This window comes from Notamacropus eugenii, chromosome 4 (assembly GCF_028372415.1).
Source record: "Notamacropus eugenii isolate mMacEug1 chromosome 4, mMacEug1.pri_v2, whole genome shotgun sequence".
In the NCBI taxonomy this organism is placed as follows: domain Eukaryota; kingdom Metazoa; phylum Chordata; class Mammalia; order Diprotodontia; family Macropodidae; genus Notamacropus; species Notamacropus eugenii.
In genome coordinates, this window is record NC_092875.1 from 296,649,779 (window position 1) to 296,663,432 (window position 13,654).

General features: G+C 37.4%; 1 pseudogene; it reads left to right on the plus strand.

Annotated features, from left to right (window-relative positions):
* Nucleotides 1-7,414: 7,414 nt before the first annotated feature.
* On the plus strand, nucleotides 7,415-8,050 carry LOC140498437 (large ribosomal subunit protein eL13 pseudogene; annotated as a pseudogene).
* Nucleotides 8,051-13,654: the final 5,604 nt, after the last annotated feature.

A 13,654-nucleotide genomic window follows, 5' to 3' on the forward strand; every position in this document is an offset into this window, starting at 1 on the left:
ATTTTCATTTCTGTTTTTGAAATGTCACTGAAAGGGTGTTTGTCCCTAAAGTCCACACTAAACTTATAGGTGAATATTTGTAAAAGCTGATTGAAATATATTTCCTTTGATTCACTGGTAAAGAGAAAAGAAGGGCAAGATGATTCTGCTTCTATGTACCCTGGCATCAGCTCAAAATAAGCCTTAAAATTACTTTTTGGTGAACAAATAGTGTGGTTTCTCCATCAAAAGGTTATTTGTTATAAAAGAGCTTTATTCTGCAAGACTTCAGGAACATTCACTGTTTAATTGGAGCCACCAAGCTGCTGGCCAGTATGAGGTCAAAGTCATGGCACTTTATGAGGCTTCATGTCCTGATTATAAAAGAAGCAGCAAGAGGAACACAACCAGTTTCTATCCCTGGGGATTTCCTTGAGTTCAGTAACACCAAGAAAAAATAAACCCTAAACTAGAAGACTGAGTGTGCTTTATTAATGTCTTAAGGACTTGCTAAAACACCCCGGAGGAGGTTAGACCATATTGGGGGAGAGGTTGCTTTGTTTTGACTTGATCCTCTGTGTGTGTGTGTGTGTGTGTGTGTGTGTGTGTGTGTGTGTGTGTGTGTGTGATTTTAAATCATGCTACTCTAATTTCTTCTCTTAATAGTGAAACAATGACAATTTTAAATCCACTTTTTTTCTATTTGTTGAAGTCTCCTTTATTAAAGAGGATCATAGATTTTAGGTTAGAAAGAAACCATAAAAGTCATCTAATCTACCTTTTCATTTTATAAAGTGACTTGCTCAATGTTACCCAAGTAGTATGTGTCAAAGACGAGATTCAAATCCAGGCCAGAGAGTGTCACCAAATATCAAGGTTTTAAGATACCTCAAAAGCCAGTTAGTCTATCCCTTACCTGAACCAGAATCCTCATTACAATACTTCCTATATAGTCATTCAGGCTCTGCTTAAAAATCTCCAGTGATAGAGAACCACTATCTACTGAGGCAATCTCTGTCAGCTTTAGGAAAATACATTTAGAGCTGGAAAGACATTATACACCATCTAATCCATTCAAATGGAGGCCTAGAGAGGTTAAATTACTTGCCTAAGGGAATATAGGTGCAAGCATGTGTGGTCTAGTTAATGGCAGATAGTAGATTTGAACCCAAATTCTCTGACTCCTAAGTCCATCTCTCTTTCCCCTGTACCATGCTGACCCTAGATAGATATATCTTTCATTGTGTGCTCTGGGGAATTATTTCTTTCTACCACTCTTTTCTGATAGTTCTACACAGAGTACTTAAAATAACATGAGAGGTTATCTCTACTTCCTAGCATTTGTAATCTCACCTGTGAGACTGTGACTAGTGAAGATGGGCTACTCTCTGAACTCCAGAGGAACAAGGATGATGCACACTATTCAACTCCTGACAGATGGTTGACAGACTCAAGATACAGATTCACATACACACACACACACACACACACACACACATACACACACACAGACACTTACTCATTTGGACCTGGCAAATGTAGGGATTTCTTTTTCTTGACTATGCTTATTTGGCCCAAAGACTGTGGTTTTTGTTCAGAGAGGCAGTTAGAAAGGGAGCTAGCAATAATTCAATAGTGTAATGGGGTGGGGAGAAGAAGAGACAGAAAGTCATTGAAGTATTTTAAATACTCAGAAAAGGAGTTCAAAGGGAAACATAGACAATATAGATTTGAAAGTAATATGTTAGATATGTGTTTGAGTATTACAACAGACTACGTAATAGAGATTCACAATTTCACATATTCACATGTGATCCTCTTTTTCTGTTCTACTTTGTACATGGAAATCTCCTTTTATGTTCATTAAATTCAGAACTTAGATATAGAACTTCTTTCTCTCACACAACTCTCTAGATTTTAGGATCTAGAAAACCATCATTCTTCTCAGGGAAAAAGAATAACCTGGAAACATGTGTGTGTGTGTGTGTGTGTGTGTGTGTGTGTGTGTGTGTTTCACAAGATAATTTTGTATCTTCAGGTTTAGGGAATCCGGAATATAGCAAATAGTTAAAATATTAATACAACAGAATTAAAGAAGTAATTAAAACACAACTATCCTTAAAAACAAAAATAGCTTAATCTCTCTACAGAAAAATGTAACAATAAAGTAAAACATTAGCTCTACATTAGGAACACAATGAAGCATGGCTGGATATCCAAAATTTTCCCTGATAGCTGAGTGATAATAAAGATATTATTATGGTTCTCCTCAATATTACTCAAAGAGGTGTTGAAAATTACACTGTATAAAACTGATAAGGTACATTTTAATTGATTTATTTACCAACAATTTATTATATCATATCTGTAAACCACCATATTGGGTGCTAGGAAAAATAAACTCTAAATAAGATATATTTCTTCCTTCATGGAGTTTCTAATCCAGAAGGAACATTGCACATTTGTTGAAATGAATGACAAGCAGAAAAATAATATATTATACAATAAGCATAGTGAAGACTATAATAAGCATACAAGAGAAGTTCAAGGTGAGAAGGAAAGGAATTTTGCCTTAAGAGACCATTGGGAATTTTTTAAGTCCTTCCATTGCAATGAAGTTCTAAGTCTACCAGAAAAATTTCTTGTACACTGTGGTTGTTGCTGTGTGCAAAGTTCTCCTGGTTCTGCTCCTTTCACTCAGCATCAGATCATAGAAGTCTTTCCAGGCCTCTCTGAAGTCCTCCTGTTCATCATTTCTTGTAGTACAATAGTATTCCATTACATTCATATACCACAATTTATTCAGCCATTCCCCAATTGACGGACATCCTCTTGATTTCCTGTTTTTGAACACCATAAAAGAGCTGCTATAAATATTTTTGTACATGTGGAACCCTTTCTCATTTTTATGATCTCTTAGGGATAGAATCCTAGAAGCAATATTGCTGGGTCAAAAGATATGCACATTTTTGTAGCCCTTTGGGCATAGTTCCAAATTGCTCCCCAGAATGGTTGGATGAGCTCATAGTTCCACCTCCCACATCTTCTCCAACGTTCATCATCTTCCTGTTTTGTCATGTTAGCCAATCTGACAGGTATAATGTGGTACCTCAGAGTTGTTTTGATTTGTATCTCTCTAATCAATAGTGATTTAGAGCATTTTTTATATGACTATAGATATCTTCAGTTTCTTCCTCTGAAAACTGCCTGTTCATATCCTTTGCCCATTTATCAATTGGGGAATCAACTTGGAAACTTTTGACAGTCTGAATGACAATCTAGGAACAAAAAAACTGTTTATCGTTAAGTGTAGACTTCATACAAGGACATTGTTACCACATCACACTTGAAGGTGTTGCCTACATTTGTCTGACTTAACCAAGATCTCATAGCTCCCTAAGAAGATATTAGGTATTATTACCAGGTAGCCGTTTTATACTCTAGAAATAGAAGCATTTACTCCTTACTTATGAAAGTCCAAGGTCTTACAAAGACCCTTATCTAGTTGATATTTCACATAAAAGATGTTGAATCAAGGATCACTGGATAAAACTTATATTGTTCTAATTTACTAATGATTTGAAAGTCCATTCAAAACCATCTCAATGGGAAAAAAACCTCACTGAATACACACTCATTAAATTAAAAATAAAATCAGAAAAATCATCTAATCAAATGCATTCTTCTTTGAAAATAATAGTTCCAATTAAAATCAATTTTGATTTTGACAGGTAAGTTATATAAACTGATTACATTATTCAGTATATGTCATTGCAACAAGCACTAGATTCAGTTAACAATGCCCTTAATTTTGAAACAAAATACATGGGCATATGGGGGAATGACTCTTTTTATGATACATATTCCAGACAGAGTTTCAGTGCTCTTATTTTACTACACTTCTCATTTAACAATAAATCACTTGATAATAACATCATAGATTTTTCTTCATAGAAAATTATATTCTGTTGTAGTACCTGCCAAAATGTTTAATAATGAAAATTTTCCCAGTCTTGCTTTTATTTTTGCTTCTTTTCACTATAGCTTTATCAATAGAAAAAAAAAAGTCAAGTGGATAAAATGAAAAATAAAACAATTTTTAAAGGATCTGATTAATGCAGGTACACTTGTCATGATAATTCAAAACAAGGATTTCTCCTTTTTCTTTAACAACAGACTATTCCCTTCTTCCTCCAGGCCTCCTTCTATCTCTTTAGCCCAATTCCATCACAATTATCTCAATCTCTTCTTAACATTTCACTTCACCCATAGAAATGCAGCCTAAATAAGAAACAGTTTTTGATGAACCTTCATTTCCTCAGCGCAAAATGAAGGAATCTGGTCCTGATTTTCTCCAAAGTGATTCCATAAAATATCATACAAAACACAGGGTATGTTGAGGGTGTATAACTATTGCACTTTTTCATACCAAATTGGCCTTACCTTAAAATTCATTACCTTGGAGCAGTTTCCAAAGGTGTGGCTACATAAAATCTTTCAGAACCTCATGAATACTGTTGAAGGAATTAAAATGTGTCCCTTTAGTAGATAGTTCTAAAATGAAAAAGGATACATATGGCCATCTGGTGGTTACTAGGGGAAATACTTCTCTCTCTTATCCTCATTCCATTAAAATCTGTTGGAAAGTATTTTCAGATCTAATATGGAATCAGTATTTTCTGACTAGAATGAAACATAAAACAACCCTTAATTTTACATGTGGGGAAACTGAGGCCAAGAAAGGTAAAATTTGTAATTGAATATTGCGAATGATTATCCTGATTGCTGATTTTTTTTTAAAGGCTAACTGAAATTATACGCTCATACAAAGAAATCTATTTCAAACTCTCCTTCAAAGATAGAGTTTGTAGAGTGGCATTTTGTAGGACATGTTTATATCATGTGAATGAGTACACATAATCCTTGCTTTATATCATGTAAAATATTTTTCTCCATATTGGTAACTGTGATTTACTAAGAATTTAAATTTTTGAAATTTATAGGTTAACATTTTAAAGTGATATATATTTCCCTGAAATTAGTCCATCAAGATGCGTTTGAGCATACACTATGGGCAAGGAACCATGTTGGCTTCAGACATGTTTTAAAAGCATAATAAGAAGATTATAATCATATGCAAATCTAAATAAATATAACTCTACAGTATAAGATGTTACACTGTATATATGTAATTTTATTTATTTTTTAATTTAATTGATTTATTTGTTTTCAGTTTTCAACAATTACTTCCATAAGTCTTAAATTTTCTCCCCCTCCTTCTCCCTTCCCTTCCTGAGATGGCATGCAATCTTACATCGATTCCACACATACTATACATGTAATTTTTAAAAAATGAAATTTCCGTTATGGTAAGAACTATGATCCCTATCAAAAAGTTATTTCTAAGTAAGGAAAGGAAAATGGGCTTATAATGTCATATAACCAAACTGAATTGAAGAAATATTTGAGAATATACTGAACAAAGTTTGAAAAGAAAAGTGTAGAGGAAGTAACTTTGGAAGGAAAAGCAAACTGTATAACTCTAAATAGGAAATGTGTGGGTAGCATGCATTGACATATGGGGAAAGAGATTCAGGGCTTATTGTAAATGATGGGCCAAATTTAAGTCAGCAACATGCTCCAGTTTCCTAAAAGGAAGTGATAATCCTTATACATATAAACAAAAAGGTTGGATTTTTTTTTAATTTAAAAAAGAAGCTTAAAGGTTAATTATTGTTACATGAATCTTACTTCAACAATACTTCAAGGATCTCTGATTTCATTGCAGCAGGAACTTTCTTCACACACAGATTCCATCCCTTCCGCATCTTGTATCATTTCCAGAAGTAGCTTTGTCCAAAAAACAAACAAAGCAAAATAAAACTTAGATTCAATGCTAGACAGAAACTTAGAGGTAATCTGGTCCCACAAAAGTAAACTGAGTTTGTAGAATTACAAATTACAGATATGGAGCTAAGTAGGAATCTTAGAAGTCACTTAATCCAACCTTTTCATTTTAAAGATCATTTTAAAGAAAACTGAAAACAAATAAATCAATTAAATTAAAAAAATAAATAAATAAACGTTTTACACACACAAACACACACACATATGCATGTATGTCAGAGGAGGGAAAAAGAGAGAGGGTAGCAAAGGTAGAATTTGAACCCAGGTCCTCTAAATCCAGATCAGTTCTTTTTACTGCATTGCACTGTGTTCCCTCTTATGCCTCTGGCTCTGGCTTTTTACTGACCATAACCACGATGATGTTCAGATGAAAGGCACATGGAAATAACTGAGCCCATAGTAAAAGGCTTTCCAGTGTTCCAGGCCTTTTGCACTGTCCTTCTAGCCTTCAGTAGTCCAGGGGATCCTCCACTCCATAATGAAGAATTGTAACAGGACATCAATGGATATATGTGTTATTCATTGCACGTTTTATTAATAATACAATATTACATATGCAAAAACAATGTCAGGTGAATCCTCTATGAATGCCCAGGACTTGGAGTGCTATTAGTTAAAAATGTCTACTTTCCTAGAAACATGATCCCAATCAAAGTGTGCACCAATTTGCTATTTAAATACAAAAATAAAACAAAAGTATCCCCTAGAGAAGTTCATTGCCAACTTATGGCAGCCAAAGGAGAGCATATTTTTGGCCAGCTAAGTCTATATACCATTCTGATGAAGCTTAATTATACTACCTGAAGGAGAAAGATCAGTAAATGCAACAAAAACAATGAATGAAAACCCTGAAAATAAAGAACACTATATTTTTCTAGATATTTGTTTGAACCTGTTAGATAGTATAGAAAAGTTGTCTTGCATATTTTTTTTTAAAATACATTTAATAATTTCTTCCCTTAGCAACTATAGCTACTAAAGAGTAGTGTCTACTCAGGACAGTACTGAGTGCAATAAAATCATTTTATTTAAAATAAAAAGAGGTGTGCTGACAAATGGTTAACAACTGAGTCTCCCCCAAAAAGTATGCACAATGCACTTTTAAGTTTAATTTACATTATGACCATTTTATCCATCACTTTAAGTACAGAAAGTCAGCAAAACAATAAATTAAGCCCTGACTCATAGTGTTTGCCAATTTCCAACGGAAAATTTAATAATTGGCCCTCATTCCAATTTGAGCTCTCTCTGGCACAATGCTGCAAGATTACTTTTAAAATAACTATCATAGAAATAAAGTACTTACAAATCATTGCTGCCAAGACTGATTCAGTGAGTTCTCTATTACCTCCTCTGATTCTAGAGACCACACACTAAAGAAACTATAGAAGCCTTTTTGTCTGTGTATACACAATAGCAAGGGTAGGTGATTGCTAATGAGTGCAACAACATTCATAAAATATTTATTAAGAATCAATTACACCTTTCCAATGGTCTCAGGTGCCCATGAGGAGGGCTCTAAGCAGCCATGGCACCCAGCCAAAATGGCATGGTTCTGAAGCCCCATTTCCACGAAGACTGGCAAAGATGAGTTGCTACATGGTTTAACCAGCTAGCCAGGAAGGTCAGAAGGCAAAAGTCTCATCAAGCAAAAGCCCATTGAATTGCTCCTCGCCCTGCATCTGGTCCTATTTGGCCCATCGTGAGGTGCCCTACTGTGCCATACCACACCAAAGTACATGCTGGTGGAGGATTCAGCTTGGAAGAGTTTCAGGTGGCTGGTATACATAAAAAAGTGGCACAGACCATTGGTATCTCCATGGACCCTTGTCACCAAAATAAGTCTACAGAGTCTCTCCAGGTAAATGTGCAGCAGCTGAAAGAATATTGTTTCAAACTGATACTCTTCTCAAGGAAACCATCTGCACCCAAGAAGGGAGATAGCTCTGCTGAAGAGCTCAAGTTGGCAACCCAGCTTACAGGCCCAGTTATGCCCATCAGAAATGTCAACAAGAAAGAGAAAGGTCATGTCATTCCTGAAGACAAGAAGAATTTCAAGGCATTCACTACTCTTCGAATGGCCCATGCCAATGCCCGTGTCTTTGGAATCTGGGCAAAGTGAGCCAAGGAGGCTGGAGAGCAAGATATTGAGAAGAAAAAATAAAGAGCCTCTGAGAACTTTGAATAAAATAATACAAAAAAAAAAAAGAATCAGTTACACAGGGGGACAGAGACAAGATGGCAGACTAGAAAGACCCATATACCCTAGTGCTTCCCCCACAGCCCACAAAATACCTGTAAAAAGTGACTCTCAACAAATTCTAGAGCAGAAGGAAGCCACAGAACAACAGAGTGAATGAAGTTTCCAGCCCAAGGTAACCTAGAAGGCCAACAGGAAAGGTCTATCTCACAGGATGCTGAGTGTAGTGGAGCCCAGTCCTTTCCACATGACACTGGGAGGGACAGGACCTAAACAGACCTCCAGGGCAGAATTCCCAGCAGGGAGGGTCCCAGATCCCTCAACCGACAACCAACAAAGAAAGCTCCAAAGGTCAGTGGGGGAGAGCTTTCCCATCTGGGTGAGAGGGGAACAGAGTTGTCCCAACACTGGCCCCAGGTGGTGGCTGAGGTGGCAGTGGCAGCAGCAGCAGCAGCAACAGCAGCAGCTGGCAGTGGGCACCTACATTGGCTGCAGAAGCAGCCTGGGTCCATTGTCCAGGCAGTTCAGCTTAAAGCCTCTGGGGGAATTGAGCAGCTGATCTGAATCTCAGCCTTGAGCATGGTACTGGGTTAAGGAGGAGCACTAGGACTATCCTCTTGACGTAGGATTCAGAAGGCAAGTAACTGGCTGGGAAAATGCCCAAAAAAGGGAAAAAAATAAGACCATAGAAGGTTACTGTCTTGATGAACAGATGTCTCCATCTATCCTTTCAGAGGAGGAAGAACAAGGCATACTGTCAGAGGAAGTACTAGTACCTGCAAATGAATATGAAATGGGTTCAGGCCATAGAAGACCTTGAAAAGCTAGTCAGCAGCATGCTAAAGGAGAACCAAAAAAAATGCTAAGGAAAATAACACCTTTTAAAAATAGGCTAACTCAATTGGAAAAAGAGGTCCAAAAAGCCAATGAGGAGAAGGAGGCTTTAAAAAGCAGAATTAGCCAAATGGAAAAGAAGGTGCAAAAGGTCACTGAACAAAATAGCTCTTTAAAAAAGAGAGTGGAGTTCAGGGAAGCTAATGACAATGATATAAACCAAGAGGTTAAAAAACAAAATCAAAAGACCGAAAAAATAGAAGATAATGTGAAACATCTCATTGGAAAAACAAACAAAAAAAAAATAGATCCAGGAGAGACAATTTAAAAATTATGGGACTATCTGAAAGCCATGATCAAAAAAGAAGCCTTCACATAATCTTTCATGAAAGTATCAAGGAAAACTGCCCTGATGTTCTATAACCAGAGGGCAAAATAAATATTGAAAGAATCCATTGATCACCTCCTGAGAGAAACCCAAAAAGAGAAACTCCTGGGAATATTCCAATTTCAGGCCAAATTTCAGAGTTCCCAGGTCAAGGAGAAAATATTGCAAGCAGTTAGAAAGAAACAATTCGATTATTGTGGAAATACAATCAGGATAATACAGGATCTGGCAGCTTCTACATTAAGGGATCAAAGGGCTTGGAATAGGATATTTCAGAAGTCAGAGGAACTGGGATTAAAACTAAGACTCACCTACCCAGCAAAACTGAGTATAATAATTCAAGGGAATAAATGGTCATTCAATGATATAGAGGACTTTCAAGCATTCATGATGAAAAGACCAGTACTGAAGAGAAAATTTGACTTTCAAACATAAGAATCAAAAGCAGCATGAAAAGGTAAACAGGAAAGAGAAATCATAAAGGACTTTCCAAAGCTAAACTGTTTACAATCCTACATGGAAAGATAGTATTTTTAACTCTTGAGACTTTTCTAGTATTTGGGTAGGAGGAAGAATTATACACACACACACACACACACACACACACACACACACACATATACACATAGACAGAGAGTGCAGGCTAAGCTGAATCAGAAGGGATGATATCCATAAAACAATTAAATTAAATTAAGGGGTTAGAGGGGAAAATATTGGGAGGAGAAATGGAGAAATGGAATGGGGCAGGTTATCACTCACAAAAGAGATAAGAAAAAACTTGTTCAATGGAGGAGAAAAGGGAGGAAGTAAGAGGGGAAAAGTGAAGCTTACTCTCTTCACATATGGCTTAAGGAGGGAATAACATGCTCACTCAATTTGGTATGAAAATCTATCTTACACTACAGGAAAGTAGGGGTGAAGAGTCAAGTGGGATGAGGGGGTTGATAGGATGGAGGGCAAATGGGATAAGGGAGTAACTAGAAGTAAACACTTTTGGGAAAGCACAAGGTCAAATGAGAGGATAGAAAAAAAGAGGTGGACAAGGTAGGATGGAGGGCAATATAGTTATTCTTACATAAAATGACTATTATGGAAATCTTTTGCAAAATGACACATATGTAGCCTGTATTGAATTGCTTGCCTTCTCAATGGGGATGAGTAGTGAGGGAAGTAGAGATGTTGGAATTCAAAGTACTAGAAATGAATGTTGAGAATTATTATTGCATATAACTGGAAAATAAGAAATACAAGTAAGAGGCAAAGTCAAGATGGCAGAGTAGAAAGACACACATACACAGGGTCTCCCCACACAGCCCATAAAATACTTGTGGAAAGGGACTCTCAACAAATTTTGGAGCAGCAGAAGTGGAGAACAACAGAATGGAGGGGATTTCTAACCCAAGGTGAAGTGAAAGGCCCACAGGAAATGTCAGTTGCACCAGATGCGGAGCAGAGCACAGAGCCCAGCCCAGCCTTGGCCACGTGCACATGGCTTGTGAACAGCTCTCGGGGGCGGAATCTCTAGTCACAGCAGCAGAGAGTCTGCAGATCCCTCAACTCATAGGCGCCAAAGGTCAGTGACAGGGGTTTTTTCAGCTGGCCAGGAAGGGAGAAGGGCCTTCCCATAGCTTCAGCTTTAGTCAGCAGCCCTCAGAGGCCACATCAGGCAGGTGGCAGGAGTTCTCAGGCAGCCTCTACAATAGCCCGAGACCATTGCTGGATAATAAAAACCCCTGGGGGCACCGAGGGAACTGGTCACACTGAATGGTGGCCCTGCCCCCATAGCTTGACTGAATCCCACCCCCCCCCCCCCCCCCCCCAGTGCTAGCTTGGTGGAACTGGAGGTCAGGTGTCTGTGGAGAGGAAACTCTGCTAAGATTCTGAGCACAAAATTCCTTCCCTGGGCCCAGAACAGTACATGCTTGATTGTGCCAGCTGGGAGGAACTGATATCTTACAGATCCCCAGAGTACATCCTACTCTTGACAAAGGACCCAAAAGTCAAGTAACTGGTTGAGAAAATGCCCAAAAAAGGGGAAAAAATAAGGCCATAGAAGGTTACTTTCTTGGTGAACAGATATCTCCTCCCATCCTTTTGGATAAGGAAGAACAATGCTTACCATCAGGGAAAGACATAAAAGTCAAAGCTTCTGTATCCCAAACATCCAAAATAAATATTCAGTGGGCTCAGGCCATGGAAGAGCTCAAAAAGGATTTTGAAAATCAAGTTAGAGAGGTGGAGGAAAAACTGGGATGAGAAATGAGAGAGATGCAAGAAAAGCATGAAAAGCATGTCAACACTATGCTAAAGGAGACCCAAAAAAATGCTGAAGAAAATAACACCTTTAAAAATAGGCTAACTGAATTGGCAAAAAGAGATTCAAAAAACCAATGAGGAGAAGACTGCTTTAAAAAGCAGAATTAGCCAAATGGAAAAGGAGGTTCGAAAGCTCACTGAAGAAAATAATTCTTTAAAAATTAGAATGGAACAGATGGAGACTAATGACTTTATGAGAAACCAAGAAATTACAAAACCAAACCAAAAGAATGAAAAAATGGAAGATAATGTGAAATACCTCATTGGAAAAAACAACTCACTTGGAAAATAGATCCAGGAGAGACAATTTATAAATCATGGGACTACTTGAAAGCCATGATCAAAAAAGAAGCCTTCACATTATCTTTCATGAAAGTATCAAGGAAAACTGCCTTGTTATTCTAGAACCAGAGGGCAAAATAAATGTTGAAAGAATCCACTGATCACCGCCTGAAAGAGATCCAAAAAGAGAAACTCCTAGGAACATTGTGGCCAAATTCCAGAGTTCCCAGGTCAAGGAGAAAATAATGCAAACAGCTAGAAAGAAACAATTCAAGTATTGTGGAAATACAATCAGAATAACACAAGATCTAGCAGCTTCTACATTAAGGGATTGAAAGGCGTGGAATATGATATTCCCGAAGTAAAAAGAAGTAGGACTAAAACCAAGAATCACCTACCCAGCAAAACTGAGTGTAATACTTCAGGGGTAAAAATGGTCTTTCAATGAAATTGAGGACTTTCAAGCATTCTTGATGAAAAGACCAGAGCTGAAAAGAAAATTTGACCTTCAAACACAAGAATCAAGAGAAGCATGAAAGGGTAAACAGCAAAGAGAAATCATAAGGGACTTCTTAAAGTTGAACTGTTTACATTCCTACATGGAAAGACAATATTTATAACTCTTGAAACTTTTTTCAGTATCTAAGTATTTGGTGGGATTACACACACACACACACACACACACACACACACACACACACACACACAGCACAGGGTGAATTGAATAGGATGGGATCATATCTTAAAAAAATGAAATTAAGCAGTGAGAGAAATATATTGGGAGGAGAAAGGGAGAAATGGAATGGGGCAGGTTATCTCTCATAGAAGAGGCAAATAAAAGACTTTTCAGTGGAGGGAAAAAGAGGGGAGGTAAGACAAAAAAATGAAGCTTATTCTCATCACATCTGACTAAAGGAAGGAATAAAATGCACACTCATTTTGGTATGAAAACCTATCTTACAATACAGGAAAGTGGAGGAGAAGGGGATAAGCAGGGTAGGGGAGGATGATGGAAGGGAGGGCAGTGGGAGGAGGGAGCAATTTGAAGTCAACAGTCTTGGGGAGGGACAGGATCCAAAGAGAGAATAGAAGCAATGGGGGGCAGGATAGGATGGAGGGAATTATAGTTAGTCTTACACAACATGACTATTATGGAAGTCATTTGCAAAACTACACAGATATGGCCTATATTGAATTGCCTGTCTTCCCAAAGGGATTGGGTGGGGAGGGAGGGATGGGGAGAAGTTGGAACTCAAAGTTTTAGGAACAACTCTGTTGAATATTGTTCTTGCAACTAGGAAATAGAAATACAGATAATGGGGTATAGAAAGTTATCTTGCCCTACAGGACAAAAGAGAAGATGGGAATAAGGAAAGGTGGGGTATGATAGAAGAGAGGGTACGTTGGGGGAAGGGGTAATCAGAATGCAAGGTGTTATGGGGGAGGGGGAGGGAAGAGATGGGAAGAAAAATTGGAACTCAAAATTTTGTGGAAATGAATGTCGAAATCTACAAATAAATAAATTTTAAAAAAAAGAATCAATTACAGAAATGTTTAACAATTGGCTGGGAGTGTATATAGGGCACCATTTTAAGTTTAATCTGTATTATTATTTACATTTTTTCTATTAGTTTCTTAAATCAAGTCAGTCAATAAAATAATAAATCAAGTTCTGATTGTAGTCTTTGCCTATTTCTAAGGTGCAAAAGCTCAAACTAAAAATTGAGCAATTGGGTAGAGCTGGTCTG